Source organism: Pseudopipra pipra, chromosome 4, assembly GCF_036250125.1.
Source record: "Pseudopipra pipra isolate bDixPip1 chromosome 4, bDixPip1.hap1, whole genome shotgun sequence".
Classification (NCBI taxonomy): domain Eukaryota; kingdom Metazoa; phylum Chordata; class Aves; order Passeriformes; family Pipridae; genus Pseudopipra; species Pseudopipra pipra.
In genome coordinates this window covers 37,492,441-37,502,295 of record NC_087552.1, presented here as the reverse complement: position 1 = coordinate 37,502,295, position 9,855 = coordinate 37,492,441, and the positions used below count along the sequence as shown (strand labels likewise).

The 9,855-nt window shown below is 40.5% G+C and overlaps 1 long non-coding RNA gene across 1 annotated transcript; it reads left to right on the top strand.

The window, feature by feature from the left end:
- Positions 1-2,030: 2,030 nt before the first annotated feature.
- Positions 2,031-4,371, top strand: LOC135413176 (uncharacterized). The gene is made up of 2 exons (XR_010430120.1): positions 2,031-3,623; positions 4,037-4,371. It is a non-coding gene; the product is annotated as an uncharacterized LOC135413176 (long non-coding RNA).
- Positions 4,372-9,855: the final 5,484 nt, after the last annotated feature.

The following is a 9,855-nucleotide window of genomic DNA, read 5'->3' as shown; positions in this document are numbered from 1 at the left end:
AACTGCTCCCAGTATTGCAATACCTCCATCGGGGTCTGCTGCCCCCAGTATTCAAGAGGAATCTTTGTACATGCTTCCCACTTACTCCACAAAGTAATCCATGGCTCCTGCCCCAGTTCTATTAATTCACGGGGAGGAGCTCTCTTGGGTTCATTGTCACCTGCGGCTGACCCTCCTAACCACTTTCTCATCTTAATCTTCTAACGTTCTCACTAACAAAACAATGACAAAAAAATTCTCAATTTTCAAGCTAAACACGAGACACACCAATCCACAAACTGTGGCTCTTACATCACAAACAAGCTTAACTCCACATACACATCAAATCTAAAGTCTCTATATACCAACCACCAAATACACACTCTACAGTAATTCTGAATGAATCCTCAGAAAGACATATCTATGAGTGAAACAACAATAAAACCTAATCCACCGGGTATCTTCTAAACTTTGATTCGCTCCACACCGAATACAACAAAAATTTAAAGTCCAATCTAGCCTTATCTCCTGGCTGCCTCTAGGTCCCAGGATATATTTATTACAATTAATACAACGAAGTCGTACATATAAACAACAATTGCAAAAAGGACAAATCTTAATTCTAGCTCTCAAGAAATGTGGTATACTCACAATTAATTGCTCAGAACTACCTCCCATATGCAAAAAACAAACAAAGCATATAAAACACAAGCACTGCCACCCATGTAGTATCTTAATCAACAAGAACAACAAAACCCAGTTTAAAACAAAGTAAAACCAGCTGAAGATATGAACCCAGAAACTGGCACTCACAGCACCCACACAGAGTTCACTACACACACAGGGACGCGGCTTCCCAGGCTATGCTCCCCACCTGAGAATCTCCCTTTTACACAACACACACGGGGACGCGGCTCTCCAGGCTGTGCACTCCACCTGAAGATCTCCCACCAATACACAGAGAAACGTCAGCTGAGCACTCCACCAACGAATTCCCTGGGGCACTGCTTATTCCTCCATGTATCCTGCCGACTACGCCAATTTATGTAGCAGTACGTTCGGATACATGTCCGGAATAAAGACAAGTGCCAAAAAATACTCAAGCACACAAAATATCTTTTATTACAGTGAGAATAATAATAATAGCAATAAACTTAGCAAGAGGAATTAAAAACTAAAAGGATACAAACTAACTATGTTATCGGGTGGCATTAAAACAAATACTACGAACAGCATTTAATACAATATTAACTAGTGAAAAAGGGATACCAAAAAGAATCTTTACACAGTATTATGGATAACACGATATTGGTTAGTAAAAAGGGAAACTAAAGGAAAAATACTATAAACATAAAAGGGGAATTAAAGGAACACTAAAAGGATATTAAAAAGTTTGTTCTCTCAGTTGCTTCCTATCAATAACCTGTGCTTAAGTTTGTTCTCTCAGTTGCTTCCTATCAATAACCTGTGCTTACCCACACAGACAGGCCAGGGCTGTCAGGATCTGCAGCAGCTGGTCGGTACCCATGCTTAGCGGGCGTCCCCGCGGAGCAACAGTCTCAGTGGTAGGATGAGTATCGCTCGACTCAGCAGTCCCGACACCCCATTTTTATCAGTTCCACATTACACTACGTAGGGCCAGTACGTAGCATAAGGTGATGCCTGAATGGCAGCCAAACACCGCCTAATCATGACCTCATGGCAACAGTCTGCGCATGCCCTACTTGTAGGGCAAGGGGCGAGCGACCCCTGCCCACATAATCTTCCTCCCATCATCATCTTTCTCACCCCTATGTATGACCTCTACCATTGTGTTTCAAGGGTAGATGTATCTATCTTGCAATATGTAGCAAAACCAAGGAAGAACTCAGCTCTGATAATAGGGGATATCAAGCTGACTTGCTAAAAAGCACAATGGACCTTACAGTTAGCTTCTGCCATAAGTTACATTGTACCATACTCTAGCTGGTTTCACATCCTAATATGATTTCGTTCTCACGCCTCTATGCTCCATTGATCATCTAATTCAGAAGTACCCCCCTTACAACCACAATGCATTTCAGGACCCAAGTTCAATATTTACAAAATAAGTCGTCCTTTATCAGCATATATCACTGTTGCCAGCCCAAGGATTATGTTGCTATCTCATATATACAGACAGGTGAAGCAGCCAGAAAAAATGATTGAGATAAGAGTGAAGGTAATCAGGGAAAAAGAAAACATAATTAAATTCTTTATGGGAAAGGTTCCAAAACATAGAGCAGAACACTAGCACCCATAGACCAGAAACACTAGCAGTGTTTCTACAGCAGAAACAGATATGATGTTTTTTGCCAATTGATTTGTGAGCAATGTATCGGGTTTATCAAAAACAAAGGAGTAATCATCTTATTAACAAGAGAGGAATCATCCTGTTGAGAAAGAAAAAGAACAGAACAGTGAGAGTACAGAGCACCCAGGTGGTGGGAAGCTTTGGAAACCTCATCAGTGAGCCATAGTCAATGACATAAAGTCCAAAGTGAGGCCATGCAGGGTCTGTTTCATTAGACTGTTGAAGTGAAAAGATATATACTCTCTAAGCTGTGTAACAAATGAATATGAATTTAAATTCCAGTTTTAATTCTCCAAAATATTTTCAGAAAATTTAGCAAATGACTTCATGGACTTAAGGACTGGGCCCATAAGAAATTAATGGAACTTATTCCATTAGTTAGAAAGCAATTTACAGAATGTCCAGAAAAATAAGCCTGATTTCTGCCCCCTAAAGCTTTTTCTTACTTCCTCAGCAGAAATGAAAATTATCCCTTTTTGCAGTTCTTATGGAAAGCTGTTGCCTTGCATTTCTTGCTAAAGCAAGATGGAGAGACCAATTCAGTACACAGTGGTTTTATAATGTATAATCTAGTTTAAATTGCACCGTATCATAAGACATGAAAATCCACGGTTTTCCTCCTGTACAAAAAGTAGTCTAGATACAAGCCAGAGTGAAGACTCATTCTCTGAACAATAAGAGACTGTAGCTGGCACTGCTGAATGTACAACTTTCTACAGCAAGGTCATGGCCAGGCTGGAAAATTCTGCTTCTATAAATTTTATTGACTTTCAGTTTCTGATAATACAAAGTGAAAGCACACTGAACTCTGGCATTGTGCCACAGGAGACTATTTAATTCTGAGAGCCAAACCCCGCAGTTTGCTGAGTCACAGAAAACTTACAGTGAAAAGTTTGTGTAAATGAAAGGCACCTTTTGTCAATGACAAATTTGTAATGTACTTTTGACCAGACTTCAGTTTATTTTCTGTCCCTCTCACAGGGGAATATAACGAGAATATAACTCAGAGAGAAAAATATTGCTTCTGCATGTAAAGCTATTTGAAAACCTTCCAGTTTGCCTGGCTCATAACCCTTCCTCAGTTTCCCTAGTGACTGTGTGGTAAGAGGAACAAAACAGCTCCAGGAGAAATATAATTTAATTCCACTGATTCTTGTTCCACTGTTACGATCAGACACTGTCAGTCTGCTTCAGTGAAATAAAGAAAATGTAGAATATAGCTACTTTTTAAATACATTTTCTTTTCTGCTTGTAAGGCTTTGATTTCCTTATGACAGAGGGTGACCCAAATTATATTCTTCAGTAGGAATAGGTAAGTACTTGTATTCTTTTAGTATTCTTGTCATGAACTATTTTTCTTCCACAATGAACAATGTATTTTCATCTGCCCCAGTTAAACATGCAAATAGCAATATATATTGACAGAATCCTTTGCTTTAAATATATTTTGGCACTCAGAGGCCACCCAGGCTGTCATTCAGCACTGGTCAAATTTTGCCCACAAAACCCACTTATGCCAATGCAAGAGTGAAACATATACAATCATATATATTGTTGCCCTAGAGTTTTTGATTTTTTAATTTTTATAGATTTCTAAAGTAGCTGCATTATATCCCTCACCCTTTAGCACAGTAGTTTACACATTTACCCAACACTGTTCCCCATTCCCTATCACTCCCTCAAAATTCCATTAAGTCCAGTTGTTTAGTCTTCTTTTCAATGTAGATTTGCAAAAAGCACCTTAACGCCTGCCCCAAGGATCGTAAATAAGGACAACAGCCTTCAGACCCGGAACTTTGGAAGGCCTCCAAGGGCTGCACGTGCTTTGATGAAGAGGAAGATGATGAAAGAGGAGTCCCAAACTCCCCCAGACTCAATTCCCAAAGGGGTGTGCCAGGGTGCAGAATGGGGCAGAGCCGGGAGGTGGACGAACAGGGACTGGATGGACATCATTATAAAATTGTAACACCTGAGTCAAAACCGCACGCACAACAGTTGTATTCCCAGAGCCCAGTGGCTCATTAAAGCTTTCTGCTTTCTTATCTTATCTTATACCCTAATTTGGCCCAGAGTCTCTTTTTCAGCGGTCTCTTAAGGCAATAATATCATTGAATGGTTTGGGTTTGAGGAGATCCTCAAGACTACCTAGTTCCACCCCCTGCCACGGACAGGAACACGGTCCACTAGACCAGGTTACTTAGAGTCCCATCCAACCTGGCCTTCAACATTTTCTGGGATGGGGCAGCCACAACATCTCTGAGCAACCTGTGCCAGTGACTCACCACCCTTACAGTAAAGAATTTCTTCCTAATATCTAATATAAATCTACTCTCTTTCAATTTAGAGCTGTTGTCTCTTGGCTTATCGCTCCATGTCCTTGTAAAAAGTGCCTCTTCATCTCTCCTCAGGAGCTGCTATAGCAGCTGGAAGGCTGCTATAGGTTCTCTCCAGAGCTCTCTCTTCTCCTGTTTTGAACAGCCAAAACTCTCTCAACTTGTCTCCATAGGAGAGGTGCTCCAACCTCTGATCAGCTTTGTGGCCCTCCTCTGGACTTTGCTCCATCCTGTCCACATTCTTCTTATGTTGTGGGCCCTAGACCTGGATGCAACAGTCCCTCTGGATGACATCCCTTCCCTCCACTGTGTCAACTGCACCATTCAGCTTGGTGTCATCATCAAACTTTCCAAGGGTGCACTCAATCCAACTGTCCATGTCACTGACAAAGATGTAAACACTCGCAATACCAACCCTTGAGGAACACCACTTGTCATTGGTCTTCAAACTCAAGAGCTGATTAAACTTACTGGTGCTCATGTCTGGAAAGTACAACTGCTGCATGGACCTGTGCAGAGAAAAGTAGTGGGTGTTGATTATCAGGCCTTAAAACTCATTTTCCCTGGAGCTCTGTTCCCACAAACATTAGCTCAGCATAGTGAGGTTCTTCAATGCTTCACCTGACCCTCCACAAAGATGCAAAGTCAAAAAGGTTGCCTCCTTAAACTATCCCAGAAAAGCCATTCAAGCCATTTTTGTGCCATGTAGGCAATTTTGAAAAGAATATTAAAAGCCTAAGAAACTATCTTTTCTCTCTATGAACACTGATGGTAAGTGGTCACATTTAATTTTTTTTCAAAATCATCTCTGCAGGACAAGCACAACTTAAAAATGTATTCTCATATTACCAACTTCCAGAAGATATTCATGGTTTCTGTACTATTCAAACAAGCAAAGAGTCTCAAGTCTTCAGTAGTCTTTGTTGAAAATTTTTTTTAAAGCCAGAATCTCACGTGCTGTATAAACCAAGCCTCTAGTTACATAATTGAGATAGTGGAGAAGCAGGACTTCACACAGATCTGAGAACACCTTCCTTCTCTCCCTGAGCATTATGCTCTTTGCAGTGCTTCAGAGTAGTGTGGCTGATTTTGATAGTTCTTCTCCTTTACAAGTCCTTGAGGAATCAAGTGCTGTTCTTTGTCAATTCACCTACAAGTGACCACAGAGTGGCCTCTGACTGATTACACTTTAAAAAACAAATCTGTAGATTTGTGATTCCTTTGGAGCTTGTCCTTGGCAAGCTGGCTTTATATTACTTAGCAAAGGCAAACATTTAACAGGCATCATCCCGCAGTCTATCAATAAAGCCTTACACTCCATGTGCATGATAAATCCTCCTTAACTTCTTCCTCAATTTTTACTTGTAATGATTAATGACAAAGCAAATTAAGGCAGAGCTCCTTCACATGACATGCATATGACATAATAGGAGACAATAATTTAATGCACAAATATCCACTCATCACAAGTGCAGTGACTCATTGACTTCCCAAAACATGATGAAATCTATCTAATAGATTCTAATGAAACAAAACTACAGCAGGTTATAAACTGCTGTAGACTATACATATTGGGGTTTGATGCTTTTTCCTTATATTTCTGCACAACATTAGGGCAAAAGTAGAGAAAAGTACCTGCTTTCTGGTAAGAAAGTGAACTATCCCATGCCAGGGCTCACAAGCCCAGATGTACGTTGGCAGAGTCAGGAAAAACATTTTATTCTAAGGTCCTCTTTACAAAAAATAATAAATTTATCTCAAATTGTCAATATTTTTACTCTGTAGTTTGGAACATTGAGACTCAAAAATAACAACTTGTCCAAAGTTCCTGAGCAAGTCTGTGGTAAAAGTGGAAACCTAGACCTTTTGACTTTCAGTTCTCTGATTCAGCCATGAGACCTTCCTTTGCCACATAATCAGAGTGGTGTTTACAGAGCAAAGCCTACCATAATTTACACTTATAAAACACATGTATTTTACAACAGAATTTTACATGGTCTTTCATTTTAATTTTAGATAACACTATTAGAAACAGCTATTGCCCACGGGTTGTACAGCTCCATCACCAGATGCCAGCAGGCTGGACAGTTTCTCCAGTGACTGGGCAATAGCTAGCTGCATTTTTTTGCTTCCCCCCAATACCAGGCATTCAATTAACTCATCAGTTACCACTAGTCAGCCACCAACTTTGTTCTTTTTTAAAAGCTTTCATGAAAAAAAAACAAAGGACTTAGGAAAAACATAGTCAGAAAAAGCCCCATCTAGGACAGCACTTAAAATCGATTTCCAATTAAATTACTGAACATGACAGGGAGGGTAGTAAGGAATGACGTCTCTATGACTGACTTATGTCTCTGCTGTTCTTTGAATTCAAGAGCATTGATTTTTTTTTACTTTTACTTGGATTTGCTTCCAGTGTCCTGGGATTCCCCGTGGCCCAGAAGGATACAATGCTTGACATAAAGACAAACTGCTGAAAGGTCAGTGTGTTCAGTGCACATTGGTAGTATCTGTGCTGCTGTTATGTTTGCCAAGATCCAAGCAAATTCAAAGAAGAAAATTATATTTGAAGAGCATTTACCTGAAATTTTTCATCCTCCTGAAAAATACCCATAATTGCTAACTTTTAATTATACGTTTGTGCAGAGACAGTTCACATGAGTTAAAACAGGCTTGCATCTGAGTTTTTCCACACTTGGTTTTGCAAACTCTAATTCTAAGCACAGGCCTAGAATAAGCTTCCCCTAACCTAGTGACACTAATCAGATCCACATGTACAAACATCACAGTAACACAAACTGGCACTGACACCCAACATAGTCTGGCCAGCTCTGTATAACCAACTTGTCAGCAAGACTCACTGGCCCTAGCAAAGGCAAATCCCAGCTTGTATTGCAACACTAAGACCGATCTTTTCCCTAGCCTTGCAATTAAGCACCAGAGCAAAAGGTGGCTCAGAAACAAAGTTTGGCATAATTTCTTAAGTCAATCTGAAACAAGTCATCACCTTAGCATTAATTCAACATATAGCACAATATAACCTCTGTCCTTTCACACTGCCCCCAACTTGCCAGCCAAAACACAGGCCAGCAGTCCTCTTTCCCCTTGCAGACACTCTCCTTTGCCCTGGAGCTCTGTGAATTCAAGCCCCCAACTCGAGGTCCAGCCATTGCACCCCACTTCTTTTCCCCAAATATGGTTTTGCCCCATATCTTTTCTAGGCCAGATAGAAATTACAAGTAGGATTATGGTGGAGTTCAGGTAACTTTTTAGATTTGCATAAATCAGTTTTACTCAGTCTAACTCCTAACCTTCATCCCAGCCAAAGCTAATCATAACCTAAAAACTGCTTTAGGATCCCAAAATAAACACAGCTCAGTGCTTTATGCCTGAACTCTGAAAAGCTTCTCCAGTAACCTGCTATGAACTCAAGCTTTGCTTTTTTTCTTGTATCACTGGAGGTCAAACCCTTTACCTACCATGTTACCCACCCTCCCATCTCGGAGCTCATCTCCCAGTGACAATGGCTTACACCAACTCTCAGTTTAGTTTAACAGGCCCTGTTAGTTATTATATGACTTTATAAATTTACATAAACAAACTCTTATTCCATGCAAAATATGTTTACTGTCAGAAGGACACATAACTAATTTGGAAGCAAATATAGAGCTATGAGTACCAGCCTTACATATCTGCCTATCTTGCAGAAAACTGTGTCTTTTATTCAGGCAGAAGCAGTGCCAAGAGAATTTCAAACATGTTAAAATGCTCAGAGCTTGACAAGAATCAGAGTTTTTCTTTGAATTTCTATGAAAATTAACATTTTTCTTGCAGTAGGGATACAGTAATTTTTTAGAGATGAGACAATGTCTGCTGTGCACATGTACTGTCTCATATTAGTCTGGATGCCACATTTCCACTTACATTCAAGCATCAGAACATATTATTGACTAACTTAACAGTAATAATCAGAAAGGTTTTTATGTGGCAAGAGTATTATGATTTGATAACAAATTGCCTTTTGTTTTATTTTTCTTCTATATCTAACAAGACTAAATATCTAAGAGCAATTCGTAATAGCTGCAAATGTAATCCATTACCAACAGCAGCAAGCCACATAATCAAATGAGGGAAAGAGGTGATACAGCCTCTGCCTGTCTTTGGAAATGAGAATCTGCATGTGTACACTTACATACACACGAAGCCAAACTGCGTAGAAAAGGTTTAAATTAGTATAATCATCTCTGGATTTAAACTTGCTGGTCACACTCACCTCATCAGACTACCAGAAGTTAGCCTGGCAGAGAAGCCCCTCTTCACCTGGAGCACAAACTCACTCCCACACAGAAGCACAGAGTGACATTGAGGAAGAGGCAGACACTAAGGATTACACATGGGTGAACTCCAGGACACTTTTCACACCTTTCTGAACATGGGAGTTAGGGAGATTTCAGCTGGGAGCCCATCCTGAAAGGGACACCCTGACATGCATCTTCAGTGAGCTCCTCACAGAAAAATGTGAGCTGGTGAGAAGCAAAGAGCAGAGAGCCTAAATCACCCAGGTCGTCAAAGACTGTAAGTGATACCTGCATGTGAACCCATCAGTCTGCAGTGCTCACAAAGCTGGCAACTCATCAGCTGAAGGAACATCACGGGGATCTGAATGCAAATCACCCTCAGCTCTGCCAAGGGTTGTCCTGCTGTCTGTCAGAGGCCAGCAACTGGAGGCAGTTCCGGTGAAATCTCTTGCTTAGTGAGGATGTAAAAGATATTCTAAGCACTGCCAAAAGTGAGAGCCTCCTAGAGAGAGCAGCAGTTGAAGGAACCAAACTTTGGAGTCACTGGTGATGGGAAGTGACTGCATTTTTCTGCATTCACCTCTACCTAGGTAAGTCTTGGCTTTCAGATAAAGCATAAAACATAAAACAATTAGTTGTTTGGTTTTTTTTTTTTAATCCAGTTTACTGTTTTGGGCAGAGAAAATCACCATTAACTCACAACTCCCTGCAGCTTGTGCAGGAAACAAGTTTTGTGCCTGTTCTGCTGCCTTGGAGCCAAGAGCTGCTTGCCTCAGAGTTGGATTGTGTGATAAGCAGTGCCTCAAACGCACAGCTAAGGTAATAGTCTTCTGGTTTGCAGCCTATAAGCTTTCATACAAGCTGCACAGTAAAGACTACAGTAGGTTTGTTTCCTTTAGGGAAATATTTTTTC